Source organism: Bombina bombina, chromosome 7 (genome assembly GCF_027579735.1).
Source record: "Bombina bombina isolate aBomBom1 chromosome 7, aBomBom1.pri, whole genome shotgun sequence".
NCBI classification, from domain to species: domain Eukaryota; kingdom Metazoa; phylum Chordata; class Amphibia; order Anura; family Bombinatoridae; genus Bombina; species Bombina bombina.
In genome coordinates, this window is record NC_069505.1 from 543,896,812 (window position 1) to 543,917,326 (window position 20,515).

The 20,515-nt window shown below is 38.0% G+C and overlaps 1 long non-coding RNA gene across 1 annotated transcript in view; it reads left to right on the plus strand.

The window, feature by feature from the left end:
• Nucleotides 1-20,515, plus strand: part of LOC128666997 (uncharacterized) — a 52,820-nt gene that overhangs the window by 28,412 nt on the left and 3,893 nt on the right. The gene's annotated exons all lie outside the window — the stretch shown is intronic.

Below are 20,515 nucleotides of genomic sequence, written 5' to 3' on the forward strand. Positions count from 1 at the left end.
TTTTATCCTAAATAGATCAGAAAAAATGACCGGCAAATGTCTTAGTATAGCATCTGAAATACAGACAATGGTGATTGCTGCTGGAAGTGCAAGTTCAGTTATTTTACTTAGCTGCTGTCTGTAGATCCATTATTCCAATTCAGAGAGGATGCAGCATTCAGAGCGTGTGATGTCACTTGCAGCCTAAGGTGTGGTTGTAAGCCTGCTGGCAATAGGTTCGATTGCAAGAGGTGTGTCCCAAAGGCCGAGAATCCATCCACTGGATTGGTCAGTTGCTCAGGTGAAAGAAACCAGGCTTCCACCGATGTTATGTAGCTAAGCACATACCAGGATGCACCGTATACTCAGGAAAGTAAGTTGAAACAGCCACACACAAGAGCCAAAAGATTTCTCAGTAAAAGGGATCTCTTATCTTTAAACACCTTCAGGTGGATATTGCACGTTCAGTCCAGCGCAAATAAGGAAACCACAATCTCCAATACTTAGCCGCTTTTCAAGCACACACGCTCTTTCTCAGCATGTAGTGTCAGCATGAAGTCAGTTCCAGGGCTAACAATAAACTTGTACCGTAATGTCTTTTCTTTGCTTTCTTTGAAAAATGCTTAGAAGAAAGACAGGAGTTGGTCGACCTCACTCCTGGCTAGTATAGCACATAGGTGCCAAAGTTACACAAAGTGCCAACGCACGTTTCACCCCTGCAGCAAGATTTGTGTCTAAGGGGTTCATCAGGGCATATTATTCCATACCGGATATCCTCTATTTATGGACCTACCTGTGACTCCACAGGTGATCTACTTGCTAAACACCTGCTAATTTCTTAAAGCTGTATACAGCAAGGTGCCCTATTTTAAATAATACTTGTGTTCATAGTTAAAAAGTGCCAAAATATAGAAGCTTTGTTCTTATTTAAATTATTAAATTAGAGAAACTCAATTCCTAAGCTTTTCTAAACAAAGCTAAAAACGGCCTTTTAATGATCACTTCCAGATAACGGCGCACACTCTATCAGCAAAACACTTATAGAAAACTGGCAAATTCCAGCTTTTCATTTAAACCTGTTGGATATCTCGTTCCTAGTTTATAAATCCATTTTGCTTCTTTTTGCAAAAGGATTTTTTCATTATTGCCACCTCTACCATTAGTGATTCCTTTATCAATAATGATAAACTTTAAAGATTCCACATTTCCTTTATGAAACATTTCAAAATGTCTCGCTACACTGGTGTCATTGCAATGAGCAATATCATCACGATGTTCTTGTACCCGGTCCTTCACAAGCCTCTTCGTTTTTCCTACGTAAAAGACCGGGCACGAACATCTAAGAAGATATACTGCTCCCTCAGACTTGCAATTAAAGAAATATTTTATATCGTAAGTCTTACCATCCTGTACTGAGAATTGCTTTACGCTATCCATGTGGACACAGTATACACAGTGTCCACATGGATAGCTGCCTTTGATCCCCCTGTCCTTTCTAAGCCAGTCTGCATCAGATGGACCCCTGGAAAATTGACTTTTTACCAGGATGTCCCTCAGACTTTTTGAATTTCCGGCTGTCATTAGAGGTTTCTCTCCAATTACATTTTTTACCTTGTCATCCAAAGTCAAAATGTTCCAATTTTTATTCATGACTGACCTAATATTGTTCCATTGATTGTTAAATCTAGAAATAAATCTAATGTTTCCCCCATCTAATTTAGATTTACCTACATACAAGAGGTCATCTCTCTGGGTCTTTCTGGCCTTCCAAAGTGCCTTTTTAAGGGACTTATTGGAGTATCCTCTTAGTAAGAACCTATCCTTCATCATTTTAGCATGTATATCAAACTTAGAAAGGGATGAGCAGTTCCTCCTTAAACGGAGGAATTGTCCATAGGGAATGCCTTTCTTTAGATGTGAGGGATGGCTGCTCTGAGCATGAAGAATATTATTAGTGGCATTTTTCTTCCTATAATTCTGAGTGACTATTCTATTACCCTCTTTTTTGATGGTAATATCAAGGAAATTAAGTTCCTTGTGATTGGTCTCAGAAGTGAGGATGATGTTCCTGTCATTATGGTTTAATTGGTCAACAAACAAGTTGAACTCTTCTTCCACACCATCCCACAAGACAAGAACATCATCCACATACCTAACCCACATTAGGACCTTTTCATTGAAAATATCACCGAAAACCTCAAAGATATCAGACTCCCATGCCCCCAAGTGCAGGCAGGCATATGTGGGGGCACACACTGCCCCCATAGCCGTGCCCCGCAGTTGACGATAGACTTGTCCATCAAATGAGAATACATTATTGTGTAGGACAAATTCCAGCAGTGAAATTACGAAGTCTGAGTGTTCAGAGAAGGATTGACCCCTTGTCTCAAGGAATTTCCTAATAGCCTGTAGACCTATTTTGTGAGGAATTGAGGAGTACAATCCTTCTACATCCAAAGATGCCAGAATTGTTTTTTCATTGACCATTACTCCATCCAATTTTCTCAAAAGGTCCGCCGTATCTTTTACATACGATGGTAATGTTAAGAGGAAAGGACGAAGATATTTATCTACGTAATCTCCAATGTTTTCCGTAATGCTGCCTATTCCGGAGACTATGGGTCTCCCCGGAGGGCATTTCATATTTTTATGCAGTTTTGGCAAGATATAAAACACTGGCATAACCGGATGTTCTGGAAATAGAAATTTAAATTCTTTTTGGTCAATAATCCCTTTTCTTCTCGCCTCATTTAACAATTTAAAAAGAGAATTCTGGGTATGTTCTAAAGGGCTACCTCCAAGTCTTATGTACTGATTTTTATCATGTAACTGACGTTTCACCTCGTTGATATAGAGGTGTTCATCTAACAGTACTAGGTTGCCGCCCTTGTCGGCAGGCTTTATCACCACACCCCTAGCCATACTCAGTTCTTTTAGAGCTTTTCGCTCTCTTGGCTTCAGATTGTCATCTAATTGTTGAGGTATCAAGCTATCTATGTCTTTTTCCATTTGTTTCACAAATAGATTGACTGCTGGGACCAATGAGAGAGAGGGCATATAAGTAGACAGGTTTAAAACACAGTTTTTCACAAACTATTGCTTGTGTGGTATCTGTGTTTTCATCCAGAATATTGTCAGCTAACAAAGATTCTAGATCTGCCAGAGCTGACTGATCGTCCATATCCAAATTATGTACTTTTTTTGATTTCATAATAATGGATAGGACAACGTCGCCGCTACCTACCTACAAGTATTAACCCCTAATCTGCCGACCGGACCTCACCGCTACTCTAATAAATGTATTAACCCCTAAAGCTAATTCTAACCCTAACCCTAACACCCCCTAAGTTAAATATAATTTTTATCTAACGAAATAAAATAAATCTTATTAAATAAATTAATCCTATTTAAAGCAAAATACTTACCTGTAAAATAAACCCTAATATAGCTACAATATAAATAATAATTATATTGTAGCTATTTTAGGATTAATATTTATTTTACAGGCAACTTTGTATTTATTTTAACCAGGTACAATAGCTATTAAATAGTTAATAACTATTTAATAGCTACCTAGTTAAAATAATTACAAAAGTACCTGTAAAATAAATCCTAAACTAAGTTACAATTACACCTAACACTACACTATCAATAAATTAATTAAATAAGCTACCTACAATTATCTACAATTAAACCTAACACTACACTATCAATAAATAAATTAAATACAAATACCTACAAATAAATACAAATAAATACACTAACTAAAGTACAAAAAATAAAAAAAGAACTAAGTTACAAAAAATAAAAAAAGAACTAAGTTACAAAAAATAAAAAAATAATTTACAAACATTATAAAAATATTACAACAATTTTAAGCTAATTACACCTACTCTAAGCCCCCTAATAAAATAAAAATGCCCCCCAAAATAAAAAATGCCCTACCCTATTCTAAAATAAAAATTGAAAAGCTCTTTTACCTTACCAGCCCTTAAAAGGGCCTTTTGCGGGGCATGCCCCAAAGAATTCTGCTCTTTTGCCTGTAAAAAAAACATACAATACCCCCCCCCAACATTACAACCCACCACCCACATACCCCTAATCTAACCCAAACCCCCCTTAAATAAACCTAACACTAAGCCCCTGAAGATCTTCCTACCTTGTCTTCACCACGCCGGGTATCACCGATCCGTCCAGAAGAGGGTCCGAAGTCTTTCTCCTATCCGGGGCTGAAGAGGTCCATCATCCGGCTGAAGTCTTCCTCCTATCCGGGGCTGAAGAGGTCCATCATCCGGCTGAAGTCTTCTATCAAGCGGCATCTTCAATCTTCTTTCTTCCGGCTCCATCTTCATCCCGCAGACGCGGAACATCCATCCTGGCCGACGACTTCCCGACAAATGACGGTTCCTTTAAGGGACGTCATCCAAGATGGCGTCCCTCGAATTCCGATTGGCTGATAGGATTCTATCAGCCAATCGGAATTAAGGTAGGAAAATTCTGATGGAATTAGCCAATCAGATTCAAGTTCAATCCGATTGGCTGATCCAATCAGCCAATCAGATTGAGCTCGCATTCTATTGGCTGATCGGAACAGATAGGATACGCAATTGGCGTAGGGGGATCTGTGGTATGGAAATGTCGCGGCTGGAAAGTGAGCGTTAGACCCTTACCTGACTGACTCTAAATACCAGCGGGCGGCCAAAACCAGCGTTAGGACCCCTAACGCTGGTTTTGACGGCTAACGCAGAACTCTAAATCTAGGCGATAGTTACACACACACACATATAAAACACACATATACACACATACACAGTTATACACATACACACACAAACATAGTTACACACATACACACACACATATAAAACACACATATACACACATACACAGTTATACACACACAAACATAGTTACACACATACACACACACACACAAACATAGTTAAACACATACACACATATAAAACACATATATACACACAAACACAGATTTATTCACATACACACACACAAACATAGATACACACACACACATATAAAACACACATATACACAGAGTTATACATATACAAACACACAAACATATGCTCATACACAGAGTTACACGCATACACATATACAAACACACTCAAAGTTACACACATACACCGGCATACTCACATTATGGTCCTGCACATACACAAGCACACACATACACAGAGTTATACACATACATAGGCACACACATACACAGAGTTAAACACATACACAGGCACTGCATACACACATAGTCTCACACATAGACAGGCACACACATACATACTTAGTTACACACACGCAGAGTTAAACACAGGCACACGCATACACACACAGAGTTACACCATATACAAAAAATTCAAAAACTCCAGCCTCCACAATCAATAAAAGACCTTTATTATTTTACATATAGGGTCCCAGCAACATATACAACGTTTCAAGCCTGCAATAGGCTCTTAGTCATGTCATGACATGACTAAGAGCCTATTGCAGGCTTGAAACGTTGTATATGTTGCTGGGACCCTATATGTAAAAGAATAAAGGTCTTTTATTGATTGTGGAGGCTGGAGTTTTTGAATTTTTTGGATATTGAGGAGACTTGGCAAGTCTGCCACTCCGTGCCCCACTGGAACAAGATAAAGGTGTGCTGTTTCCACAATTCTTGGATATCATTACACTATATACAGGCACAAACATACACACAGAGTTATACACATACACATACACAAGCACACACACACACACATATATATATATATATATATATATATATATATACATACTTAACAGTACATACACAGTTGTACTTTAAATAAAAACAATCACAAATTCAAAAGAACAATTGTGTCTTCCTTTGTACTTTTATTTGCAAATTTTTTTGACAGACCATCAACCTCCAAGAGAAAAGAGGTTAAAAATAATTCCTGTGTCCTGCAATGGGGGCCGGGAGCAATAACAATTAACAGACATTAGCCCCCTTACTTGGTACACTGTTAGTTCTTCCTTAAAGGAACAGTCAAGTCCAAAAAAAACTTTCATGATTCAAATTGAGCATGTAATTTTAAACAACTTTCCAATTTACTTTTAGCACCAATTTTGCTTTGTTCTCTTGATATTCTTAGTTAAAAGCTAAATCTAGGAGCTTCATATGCTAATTTCTTAGACCTTGAAGACCGCCTCTAATCTAAATGAATTTTGATCGTTTCACTGATTGCACTACTAGAGGGCATTAGTTCATGTGTTTCATATAGATAACATTGAGCTCATGCACGTGAATTTACAGAGGAGTGAGCACTGATTGGTTAAAATGCAAGTCTGTCAAAATAAGGGTGCAGTCTGCAGAGGCATAGATGCAAGGTAATCACAGAGGTAAAAAGTGTATTATTATAACTGTGTTGGTTATGCAAAATTAGGGAATGGGTAAAAAAGGGATTATCTATGTTTTTAAACAACAAAAAATTCTGGTGTTGACTGTCCCTTTAAGCTGCGTGCAGTGTGCTTGCTGAAGCGTGAGGCTGACAGCACCGCAATCGGGAGGGAGAAGGGGAGGAGGGAAGTAATGGCTTTGGAGCTGCTGCTAATAATCTGACACGCCAACTGCAGAGAGACAGCATGTGTTATCTGTTATGTGAGCTGAGCTCACTCAGCACAGCCTCGCAGTCAGTCAGTAAACAAAGTGCCGCGCTCTCTACTGTGCTGCCTTTAAAGCCGTAACACCTTGACCCCAGAACTACAGGGAGCCGGTGTCTGTTATGCTCAGCACAGTCAGTACATGAAGTGCCCCCCCCCCCCAAAACTGCCACCCTAGGCTTGTGCCTAGTCTGTCTAGGCCATAATACGCCCCTGGTGTCAGGGTCTCTGTGTGTGCAGTGTTAGTGAATGTCTATGTCTGCGTGTGTCTTTATTAATGTGTGTCTGTGTATGTGTTTGTAATAATGTGTGTTTGTGTGTCTGTGTGTGAGTTAGTGTGTGTCTTAGTCTGTGTTAGTGTGTCTGTGTGTGTGCTAGTGTCTGTTAGTCTTTCTCTTTGTTAGTGTCTGTGTGTATGTTAGTGCATGTGTTAGTGTTTGTGTATGTGTGTTATTAAATGAACAACATTTTCAAGATTGACTACACTCAAGAACAAATTGTTCACACATTTTATTCACTTACTTAGCTGAAAATTAGACATGTGCACGGCTAAAAAATTCGGTTCGTTTTCGGTTCGGATCGATTCGGACTTTTCGAATTTCGTTTCGGATCGAATCGGATTCGGCAAAATTTGAATAAATTCGTTTCGGATTTATTCGGATCCGAATAAATTCGTTTCGGATTTATTCGGATTCGGCTGAATTCGGTTCTATTCCGTTCCGAAATTCGGTATGTTTTTAGTACACTAACACCCATTTAGTACACTAAGTCACTAACACCCATAAACTACCTATGAACCACTAAACCGAGGCCCCCCCACATCGCAAACCCTATAATAACATTATTTAACCCCTAATCTGCCGATCGGATATCGCCGCAACCTACATTATAGCTATTAACCCCTAATCTGCTGTCCCTAACACCGCCGACCCCTACATTATAGTTATTAACCCCTAATCTGCCCCCCCAACGTCGCCGCAATCTAACTACAAGTATTAACCCCTAATCTGCCGACCCGATATCGCCGCCGCCTACATTATAGCTATTAACCCCTAATCTGCTGTCCCTAACACCGCCGACCCCTACATTATAGTTATTAACCCCTAATCTGCCCCCCCCCAACGTCGCCGCAATCTAACTACAAGTATTAACCCCTAATCTGCCGACCCGATATCGCCTCCGCCTACATTATAGCTATTAACCCCTAATCTGCTGTCCCTAACACCGCCGACCCCTACATTATAGTTATTAACCCCTAATCTGCCTCCCCCCAACGTTGCCGCAATCTAACTACAAGTATTAACCCCTAATCTGCCGACCGCAAATCGCCGCCACTATAATAAATGTATTAACCCCTAAACCGCCGCACTCCCGCCTCGCAAACACTATAATACATTTTATTAACCCCTAATCTGCCCTCCCTAACATCGCCGCCACCTACCTACAATTATTAACCCCTAATCTCCCGCCCCCAACGTCGCCGCTACTATAATAAGGTTATTAACCCCTAAACCTAAGTCTAACCCTAACACTAACACCCCCTAACTTAAATATAATTTAAATAAAACTAAATAAGTTTACTATAGTTAAATAAATGAATCCTATTTAAAACTAAAGACTTACCTGTAAAATAAACCCTAAGATAGCTGCAATATAACTAATAGTTACATTGTAGCTATTTTAGGATTTATTTTTATTTTACAGGCAACTTTGTATTTATTTTAACTAGGTAAAATAGCTATTAAATAGATATTTACTGTTTAATAGCTACCTAGTTAAAATAATTACAAAATTACCTGTAAAATAAATCCTAACCTAAGTTACAATTACACCTAACACTACACTATCATTTAATTAATTAAATAAATGACTCATATTTAAAACTAAATACTTACCTGTAAAATAAACCCTAATATAGCTGCAATATAACTAATAGTTACATTGTAGCTATTTTAGCATTTATATTTATTTTACAGGCAACTTTGTATTTATTTTAACTAGGTACAATAGCTATTAAATAGTTATTGACTAATTAATAGCTACCTAGTTAAAATAATTACAAAATTACCTGTAAAATAAATCCTAACCTAAGTTACAATAAAACCTAACACTACACTATCATTAAATAAATTAACTACAAGTACCTACAATTATCTACAATTAAATAAACTAAAGTACAAAACCCCCCCACTAAATTACAAAAAATAAAAAACCACTAAATTACAAAAAATAAAAAAATATTACAAGAATTTTAAACTAATTACACCTAATCTAAGCCCCCTAATAAAATAACAAAGCCCCCCAAAATAAAAAAAAATGCCCTACCCTATACTAAATTACAAAAGTTAACAGCTCTATTACCTTACCAGCCCTGAACAGGGCCCTTTGCGGGGCATGCCCCAAAGAAAACAGCTCTTTTGCCTGTAAAAAAAAACACAATACCCCCCCACACATTACAACACACCACCCACATACCCCTACTCTAACCCAAACCCCCCTTAAATAAACCTAACACTACCCCCCTGAAGATCTCCCTACCTTGAGTCATGTTCACCCAGCCGGGCCGAAGTCTTCATCCGATGGGGCAGAAGAGGACATCCAGACCGGCAGAAGTCTTCATCCAAGCGGGGCAAGAAGAGGTCTTCCATCCATCATACAAGTACCAAAATACAAACAAACACTAAATTACCAAAAATAATAAAATATTACAATAATTTTAAACTAATTACACCTAATCTAAGCCCCCTACTAGCTATTAATATAGCTTCAATATAACTAATAGTTACATTGTAGCTATTTTAGGATTTATATGTATTTTACAGGCAACTTTGTATTTATTTTAACTAGGTACAATAGTTATTAAATAGTTAATAACTATTTAATAACTACCTAGCTAAAATAAATACAAATTTACCTGTAAAATAAATCATAACCTAAGTTACAATTACACCTAACACTACACTATCATTAAATTAACTAAATAAATGAATCCTATATAAAACTAAAGACTTACCTGTAAAATAAACCCTAATATAGCTGCAATATAACTAATAGTTACATTGTAGCTATTTTAGCATTTATATTTATTGTACAGGCAACTTTGTATTCATTTTAACTAGGTTCAATAGCTATTAAATAGATATTGACTATTTAATAGCTACCTAGTTAAAATAATTACAAAATTACCTGTAAAATAAATCCTAACCTAAGTTACAATTAAACCTAACACTACACTATCATTAAATAAATTAACTACAAGTACCTACAATTAAATACAATTAAAAAAACTAAACTAAAGTACAAAACCCCCCCCACTAAATTACAAAAAATAAAAAAATATTACAAGAATTTTAAACTAATTACACCTAATCTAAGCCCCCTAATAAAATAACAAAGCCCCCCCAAAATAAAAAAATGCCCTAACCTATACTAAATTAAAAAAGTTAACAGCTCTATTACCTTACCAGCCCTGAACAGGGCCCTTTGCGGGGCATGCCCCAAAGAAAACAGCTCTTTTGCCTGTAAAAAAAAAACACAATCCCCCCCACATTACAACCCACCACCCACATACCCCTACTCTAACCCAAACCCCCCTTAAATAAACCTAACACTACCCCCCTGAAGATCTCCCTACCTTGAGTCGTGTTCACCCAGCCGGGCCGAAGTCTTCATCCGATGGGGCAGAAGAGGACATCCAGACCGGCAGAAGTCTTCATCCAAGCGGGGCAAGAAGAGGTCTTCCATCCATCAGAAAAGTACAAAAAAACAAACAAACACTAAATTAGCAAAAATAATAAAATATTACAATAATTTTAAACTAATTACACCTAATCTAAGCCCCCTACTAGCTATTAATATAGCTACAATATAACTAATAGTTACATTGTAGCTATTTTAGGATTTATATTTATTTTACAGGCAACTTTGTATTTATTTTAACTAGGTACAATAGCTATTAAATAGTTAATAACTATTTAATAACTACCTAGCTAAAATAAATACAAATTTACCTGTAAAATAAACCCTAACCTAAGTTACAATTACACCTAACACTACACTGTCATTAAATTAACTAAATAAATTAATCCTATATAAAACTAAATACTTACCTGTAAAATAAACCCTAATATAGCTACAATATAACTAATAGTTACATTGTAGCTATTTTAGCATTTATATTTATTTTACAGGCAACTTTGTATTTATTTTAACTAGGTACAATAGCTATTAAATAGATATTTACTGTTTAATAGCTACCTAGTTAAAATAATTACAAAATTACCTGTAAAATAAATCCTAACCTAAGTTACTATTAAACCTAACACTACACTATCATTAAATAAATTAACTACAAGTACCTACAATTAAATACAATGAAATAAACTAAACTAAAGTACAAAAAAAACAAACACTAAATTACAAAAAATAAAAAAAATTACAAGAATTTTAAACTAATTACACCTAATCTAAGCCCCCTAATAAAATAACAAAGCCCCCCAAAATAAAAAAATGCCCTACCCTATACTAAATTACAAAAGTAATCAGCTCTATTACCTTACCAGCCCTTAAAAGGGCCTTTTGCGGGGGCATGCCCCAAAGAAAACAGCTCTTTTGCCTTTAAAAAAAAACACAATACCCCCCCACACATTACAACCCACCACCCACATACCCCTACTCTAACCCAAACCCCCCTTAAATAAACCTAACACTACCCCCCTGAAGATCTCTCTACCGTGTCTTCACCCAGCGGGCCGAAGTCTTCATCCGATCGGGCAGAAGAGGACATCCAGACCGGCAGAAGTCTTCATCCAAGCGGGGCAAGAAGAGGTCTTCCATCCATCAGAAGTCTTGATCCAGGCGGCATCTTCTCTGTTCATCCATCGGGAGCGGAGCGGCAGCATCCTGAAGACATCCCACGCAGAGCATCCTCTTCTTTCTTGATCCGACGACTAGGTGACTGTACCTTTAAGTGACGTCATCCAAGATGGCGTCCCTTGAATTCCAATTGGCTGATAGGATTCTATCAGCCAATCGGAATTAAGGTAGGAAAAATCTGATTGGCTGATTCAATCAGCCAATCAGATTCAAGTTCAATCCGATTGGCTGATGGAATCAGCCAATCAGATTGACCTCGCATTCTATTGGCTGTTCCGATCAGCCAATAGAATGCGAGCTCAATCTGATTGGCTGATTGGATCAGCCAATCGGATTGAACTTGAATCTGATTGGCTGATTGAATCAGCCAATCAGATTTTTCCTACCTTAATTCCGATTGGCTGATAGAATCCTATCAGCCAATCGGAATTCAAGGGACGCCATCTTGGATGACGTCACTTAAAGGTACAGTCACCTAGTCGTCGGATCAAGAAAGAAGAGGATGCTCTGCGTGGGATGTCTTCAGGATGCTGCCGCTCCGCTCCGGATGGATGAACAGAGAAGATGCCGCCTGGATCAAGACTTCTGATGGATGGAAGACCTCTTCTTGCCCCGCTTGGATGAAGACTTCTGCCGGTCTGGATGTCCTCTTCTGCCCGATCTGATGAAGACTTCGGCCCGCTGGGTGAAGACACGGTAGAGAGATCTTCAGGGGGGTAGTGTTAGGTTTATTTAAGGGGGGTTTGGGTTAGAGTAGGGGTATGTGGGTGGTGGGTTGTAATGTGGGGGGGGGGGTATTGTGTTTTTTTTTACAGGCAAAAGAGCTGTTTTCTTTGGGGCATGCCCCGCAAAAGGCCCTGTTCAGGGCTGGTAAGGTAATAGAGCTGATTACTTTTGTAATTTAGTATAGGGTAGGGCATTTTTTTATTTTGGGGGGCTTTGTTATTTTATTAGGGGGCTTAGATTAGGTGTAATTAGTTTAAAATTCTTGTAATTTTTTTTATTTTTTGTAATTTAGTGTTTGTTTTTTTTGTACTTTAGTTTAGTTTATTTCATTGTATTTAATTGTAGGTACTTGTAGTTAATGTATTTAATGATAGTGTAGTGTTAGGTTTAATAGTAACTTAGGTTAGGATTTATTTTACAGGTAATTTTGTAATTATTTTAACTAGGTAGCTATTAAACAGTAAATATCTATTTAATAGCTATTGTACCTAGTTAAAATAAATACAAAGTTGCCTGTAAAATAAATATAAATGCTAAAATAGCTACAATGTAACTATTAGTTATATTGTAGCTATATTAGGGTTTATTTTACAGGTAAGTATTTAGTTTTATATAGGATTAATTTATTTAGTTAATTTAATGACAGTGTAGTGTTAGGTGTAATTGTAACTTAGGTTAGGGTTTATTTTACAGGTAAATTTGTATTTATTTTAGCTAGGTAGTTATTAAATAGTTATTAACTATTTAATAGCTATTGTACCTAGTTAAAATAAATACAAAGTTGCCTGTAAAATAAATATAAATCCTAAAATAGCTACAATGTAACTATTAGTTATATTGTAGCTATATTAATAGCTAGTAGGGGGCTTAGATTAGGTGTAATTAGTTTAAAATTATTGTAATATTTTATTATTCTTGCTAATTTAGTGTTTGTTTGTTTTTTTGTACTTTTCTGATGGATGGAAGACCTCTTCTTGCCCCGCTTGGATGAAGACTTCTGCCGGTCTGGATGTCCTCTTCTGCCCCATCGGATGAAGACTTCGGCCCGGCTGGGTGAACACGACTCAAGGTAGGGAGATCTTCAGGGGGGTAGTGTTAGGTTTATTTAAGGGGGGTTTGGGTTAGAGTAGGGGTATGTGGGTGGTGGGTTGTAATGTGGGGGGGGGTATTGTGTTTTTTTTTTACAGGCAAAAGAGCTGTTTTCTTTGGGGCATGCCCCGCAAAAGGCCCTGTTCAGGGCTGGTAAGGTAATAGAGCTGTTAACTTTTGTAATTTAGTATAGGGTAGGGCATTTTTTTTATTTTGGGGGGCTTTGTTATTTTATTAGGGGGCTTAGATTAGGTGTAATTAGTTTAAAATTCTTGTAATATTTTTTTATTTTTTGTAATTTAGTGGGGGGGTTTTTGTACTTTAGTTTAGTTTTTTTAATTGTATTTAATTGTAGGTACTTGTAGTTAATTTATTTAATGATAGTGTAGTGTTAGGTTTAATTGTAACTTAGGTTAGGATTTATTTTACAGGTAATTTTGTAATTATTTTAACTAGGTAGCTATTAAATAGTCAATATCTATTTAATAGCTATTGAACCTAGTTAAAATAAATACAAAGTTGCCTGTACAATAAATATAAATGCTAAAATAGCTACAATGTAACTATTAGTTATATTGCAGCTATATTAGGGTTTATTTTACAGGTAAGTCTTTAGTGTTATATAGGATTCATTTATTTAGTTAATTTAATGATAGTGTAGTGTTAGGTGTAATTGTAACTTAGGTTATGATTTATTTTACAGGTAAATTTGTATTTATTTTAGCTAGGTAGTTATTAAATAGTTATTAACTATTTAATAGCTATTGTACCTAGTTAAAATAAATACAAAGTTGCCTGTAAAATAAATATAAATCCTAAAATAGCTACAATGTAACTATTAGTTATATTGAAGCTATATTAATAGCTAGTAGGGGGCTTAGATTAGGTGTAATTAGTTTAAAATTATTGTAATATTTTATTATTTTTGGTAATTTAGTGTTTGTTTGTATTTTGGTACTTGTATGATGGATGGAAGACCTCTTCTTGCCCCGCTTGGATGAAGACTTCTGCCGGTCTGGATGTCCTCTTCTGCCCCATCGGATGAAGACTTCGGCCCCGCTGGGTGAACACGACTCAAGGTAGGGAGATCTTCAGGGGGGTAGTGTTAGGTTTATTTAAGGGGGGTTTGGGTTAGAGTAGGGGTATGTGGGTGGTGGGTTGTAATGTGGGGGGGGGGGGATTGTGTTTTTTTTTTTACAGGCAAAAGAGCTGTTTTCTTTGGGGCATGCCCCGCAAAGGGCCCTGTTCAGGGCTGGTAAGGTAATAGAGCTGTTAACTTTTGTAATTTAGTATAGGGTAGGGCATTTTTTTTATTTTGGGGGGCTTTGTTATTTTATTAGGGGGCTTAGATTAGGTGTAATTAGTTTAAAATTCTTGTAATATTTTTTTATTTTTTGTAATTTAGTGGTTTTTTATTTTTTGTAATTTAGTGGGGGGGTTTTGTACTTTAGTTTATTTAATTGTAGATAATTGTAGGTACTTGTAGTTAATTTATTTAATGATAGTGTAGTGTTAGGTTTTATTGTAACTTAGGTTAGGATTTATTTTACAGGTAATTTTGTAATTATTTTAACTAGGTAGCTATTAATTAGTCAATAACTATTTAATAGCTATTGTACCTAGTTAAAATAAATACAAAGTTGCCTGTAAAATAAATATAAATGCTAAAATAGCTACAATGTAACTATTAGTTATATTGCAGCTATATTAGGGTTTATTTTACAGGTAAGTATTTAGTTTTAAATATGAGTCATTTATTTAATTAATTAAATGATAGTGTAGTGTTAGGTGTAATTGTAACTTAGGTTAGGATTTATTTTACAGGTAAATTTGTATTTATTTTAGCTAGGTAGTTATTAAATAGTTAATAACTATTTAATAACTATTGTACCTAGTTAAAATAAATACTAAGTTGCCTGTAAAATAAAAATAAATCCTAAAATAGCTACAATGTAACTATTAGTTATATTGCAGCTATCTTAGGGTTTATTTTACAGGTAAGTCTTTACTTTTAAATAGGATTCATTTATTTAACTATAGTAAACTTATTTCGTTTTATTTAAATTATATTTAAGTTAGGGGGTGTTAGTGTTAGGGTTAGACTTAGGTTTAGGGGTTAATAACCTTATTATAGTAGCGGCGACGTTGGGGGCGGGAGATTAGGGGTTAATAATTGTAGGTAGGTGGCGGCGATGTTAGGGAGGGCAGATTAGGGGTTAATAAAATGTATTATAGTGTTTGCGAGGCGGGAGTGCGGCGGTTTAGGGGTTAATACATTTATTATAGTTGCGGCGATTTGCGGTCGGCAGATTAGGGGTTAATACTTGTAGTTAGATTGTGGCGACGTTGGGGGGGGCAGATTAGGGGTTAATAACTATAATGTAGGGGTCGGCGGTGTTAGGGACAGCAGATTAGGGGTTAATAGCTATAATGTAGGCGGCGGCGATATCGGGTCGGCAGATTAGGGGTTAATACTTGTAGTTAGATTGCGGCGACGTTGGGGGAGGCAGATTAGGGGTTAATAACTATAATGTAGGGGTCGGCGGTGTTAGGGACAGCAGATTAGGGGTTAATAGCTATAATGTAGGCGGCGGCGATATCGGGTCGGCAGATTAGGGGTTAATACTTGTAGTTAGATTGCGGCGACGTTGGGGGGGGGCAGATTAGGGGTTAATAACTATAATGTAGGGGTCGGCGGTGTTAGGGACAGCAGATTAGGGGTTAATAGCTATAATGTAGGCGGCGGCGATATCGGGTCGGCAGATTAGGGGTTAATACTTGTAGTTAGATTGCGGCGACGTTGGGGGGGGCAGATTAGGGGTTAATAACTATAATGTAGGGGTCGGCGGTGTTAGGGACAGCAGATTAGGGGTTAATAGCTATAATGTAGGTGGCGGCGATATTCGGTCGGCAGATTAGGGGTTAATAAAATAATGCAGGTGTCAGCGATAGCGGGGGCGGCAGATTAGGGGTTAATAAGTGTTAGATTAGGGGTGTTTAGAGACTCGGGGTACATGTTAGGGTGTTAGGTGCAGACTTAGTGTTTCCCCATAGGAAACAATGGGGCTGCGGTGTTAGTTTTTTTTCAGCCGAAACTCCCATTGTTTCCAATGGGGAAATGCCGAATTTTAACGAGCTAATTCGGATTTATTCGGAGATACGGCAGCTATTTCGGATTCATTCGGTAGATTCGGAAGTATTTTAATTCGGAAATCCGAATTGATCCGAATCTCCGAATTTACCGAATTTACCGAATTTCCGAATTAATCCGAAACGAACCGCACATGTCTACTGAAAATTGACCGGGGGGCCCGATCAGTGGTTTTGTAAGGGGCCCCAACATTTCTAGTGGCAGCCCTGGAGCAAAGCATAATTCTGTCACTATATAAATCCCTGGTAAGACCTCACCTTGAGTATGAAGTGCAGTTCTGGGGACCAGCCTCTAAAAAAAGACATTGCAGACTTGGAAAAAAGCGAAGAGGCCACAAAACTAAAAGGCGCTTTAGAGATGAACTGGTTACTTTAAATAAATATATTCAGTGCCCATATACAGAGATGGCGGAAGCTCTGTTTATTCCAAGAAAATTGTTTGCGACAAGAGGTCACAATTTAAGGCTGGAGGAAAGGAGATTTAAGCTTCAGCAACGTAAATTTTTTTTTTTACTGTAAGAGCAATTAAATTGTGGAACTCATTACCTAAAGAGGTAGTAAATGCCAATACCTTAGATACATTTAAAATGGTTTAATACATTTCTGGCTAGAAACAGAATAGGAATATGATTGCTTGTGTTAAATGGGTCATATTTTTAATGGGATTAATTTAAACTCAACTGGAGCTTTTATTGTAAGTATATTAAGATTTGTATAGGTTAAACTCTTTTTTTCAACCTCATCTAATATGTTACTATGTATATTACTCACTCTCTTATACAAAGGCTATTTCTTTTTTGTTTTGAACTATCAGGTGTTTTTTCGGTATTACCCAATGTTTTTCTACATTGGCAATGTCTTCTGAAGCACTTTCAAACCAGCAATCCTCTCGAACCGGCAAGACAAAAAGTGGGTGAAATGTCCACTTCAGCCATCAGCAGAACGTGGTGCTAATAGACAAAATTTTGGAAATTACGACGTGATCTTTGGCAAGAAAGCAAGGATTACCCCTCAGAGCAGGAAAATGAACCTAATGCAGCATTCTGCATTCGGGTGTAATACCGAAGAATCCAAATGCACACTCCTAATAAGTTATGGAAATCATTTAGATAATAGAAGATATACTGGGTGCCTTCTAATGATCAAACAAGAGTAAGGGTATAAAAGCAAAAGATGAAGTTGCAATCCAAGGGGCCGATTTATCATAGTGCGAGCAGACATGATCCGCTATAGTGGATCATATCTGCCGCACATCGATAAATGCCAACAGCATACGCTGTCTGCATTTATCATTGCACAAGCAGTTCTTGTGAAATGCTTGTACAATGCCGCCCCCTGCAGATTTGCGACCAATTGGCCGCTAGCAGGGAATGTCAATCAACCTGATCGTATCCGATCGGGTAGATTGCTGTCTGCCGCCTCAGAGGTGGCAGACGAGTTAAGGAGCAGCGGTCTTAAGACCGCTTCTACTTAACTCCTGTTTCCGGCGAACCTGAAAGCTCACACGGAAACAGGTGCATACAGGGCATGATAAATCGGCCCCCAAATATAGCAAAAGATGACAACCTTTATTTAAGACATACAGCAACGTTTCAGGGCTCCTGCCCCTTTGTCAAGCACCCAGCTAAAAACATTGATCCCATATATGAGCCCTCTCAGAGGTGTACAGACTTATGTGCAAAGAGTTTAGGAACCAACAAAGATTATTGTGATGTCAGTAACACACTTTTTTAGTAGTTGTTACGGTTGCCTCCAGGCTGGCTGGAAGTTGGACCGTAGAAAAGGATGCTCCTAGCGCTCACCAAAGGATCATCAGCACCGTAGACACCATAACTACTGCGTAGCCACCATACGTAATGCAGACTCTATGAACCACCGTTGCTGGGCTGGTATCTCGCCGTCTGCTCTGCGCCCTGGACCTACGACCAGGCTCCAGTAGGTGAACCTCTTCCTTCTGTAGAGCGAAGCAGGATCAGGAACAATAGCTCTTACAAGAGCTCAGTAGCTAAGGGAGTATGAAGAGCATAGCAATCCCTGTAGTGATTATAGCTGTCCCCTACAAACATGAGTCAAGGCTGCAAGTTAGAGGGTCAGAAAAGGTCTGATGTGCTGGAACACACAGCCTGCTTTTTATTGAGGTTACATGCAAAAAAAGGACACTCTCAGGGGGAGGCATAAAATCCCCAATCACACATCTGATACATTTAGATAGAGAGACAACGCCCTTTGACAGGCCACCATAGAATACATTACTTCAGCAGATAACAAGTTACACACAAGAAAACAATGCAGTCCATCTTATCAACAGCAGTCTGACTCTGGAGGTGATTAGAAAATGGGAATGTTTATCACTAAACTTAATTAGAGCTGATGCCAGCAAACTTGTATTTAGAAACTAGCTTCTTGAAGCTGAACAAAGTTAACTCTTTAGTTCTGACCGAAGGGTCTGTCACATAGCACTTAATGGCACACAATGAAAACTAATGCTTTTGTAACAGTGCTCCCTTTCTGTGGAACACTCTGCCTGTGTGGTACTTGGTTCAGTAAGCCCTATTTACTGAACCAAGTGGGAGAAAGCCAGGGACAAGTTATTTTACAGGTCTGGGGACATAGTCTTAAAGGGGCATTGTTCACCAAAGTCACAATATGTCCCCAGACGGTTCTTAAAGGGCCATACACACCCAATAAAAGTTAATACATTTTCAGGGGCACAATCTTCCAGGGGCCATAGTCATGAGGAAGGAGGCTGGCAAATAGGCTTCTCCACAATCCAGGGAAGCAGGGCAATTTTCCATTTAAAGGGCCAGTTACAAATAGCAGTTTGTAACAGTAGTCATATATAGATAGATATGTTTAAAATAATCCAAATGCTTGGTGTAACAGACCCCTTTGCACACAGCTACTGCAGAACACCAACCTCCCGAACTGGAACCTCACGAATAGCTGCTAGCAGACGAACAGGAAAAGCACCCAAGCGGATTATACTCCTGGCAATCAGTCTCTAACAGCATACAGTAAATCCCCCCAAACACGAGACCAAGCTCCGTCTTGAGGGTAAAACAGGAATCTCTTTATTGAGGGCTACATGCCCGGTATTTAAGCAGGTCTCCCACCTGTATAGTACATTAGCCAATCGCAGTGGCTCAGGCATAAACGCTCCCCTTGGTACCAGTGAACCCCTCCTCCCTATCCTGGAGATAATTGGGAAGAAATCCAACTTTCTCCATGGCTAGAGGAAAACACCCTTTTACAGGATACAATAAAGATACATTGCATAAACAATTAAACAATCAAACACAAGAAAACAATTGTCTATTCACAGGTAAAACAGATTAACATATAAAGTTAATTAACTGGGGAAGAAAGTTTACTCAGACAATCTGATGTTGGGCAGTCTAGTTAACATAATCACACAGGAACACAATCAGTTTACCCAGACAGACTCCTGAGACACAATCAGATCTGAAACGTAAATAAAATACATCTTATTGCAAAATATAATAACAGCTCTTATTAACTATTAAGTCCTTTATGCCCACTTGGTTTATAGAGTCACAATTGCTCCCACAAGGGGCACTCACACCCTGTACCCATCCTGTATATATGGATACAGGGTGACATGGACATAAGACAGAGTTATGAAAGTACATGGGGTGTCTAGCATATAAAATTCCACATTTCTATGCAGTCTCTGGGTATCCTTAAGCCCATGTACCTCCAGCCCAAAGAATGTTCCATAACAGGCCCTCCAATGCACAGTGGCGAGATTGGTCTCGTCACATTTGCAACCAAAAGTAAACATTATGGAAGAAACTGCTGCCATACAGTGCTCCAGACATGCACACTATACCTACCTATATATGCTCTTTAACAAATAATACCATGAGAACCAAAGAACTTTGAAAGTAAACTGGAAACTTTGTAAAATTGTATCCTCTGAATCAAAAATGCTTATGTCCCCTTAATCATGACCGTATTAACATCTGTGATGCCATCTCAGGCAATCAAGGGTTTGAAGGGATATCAAAACCAAAATGGATCATTCATGAGA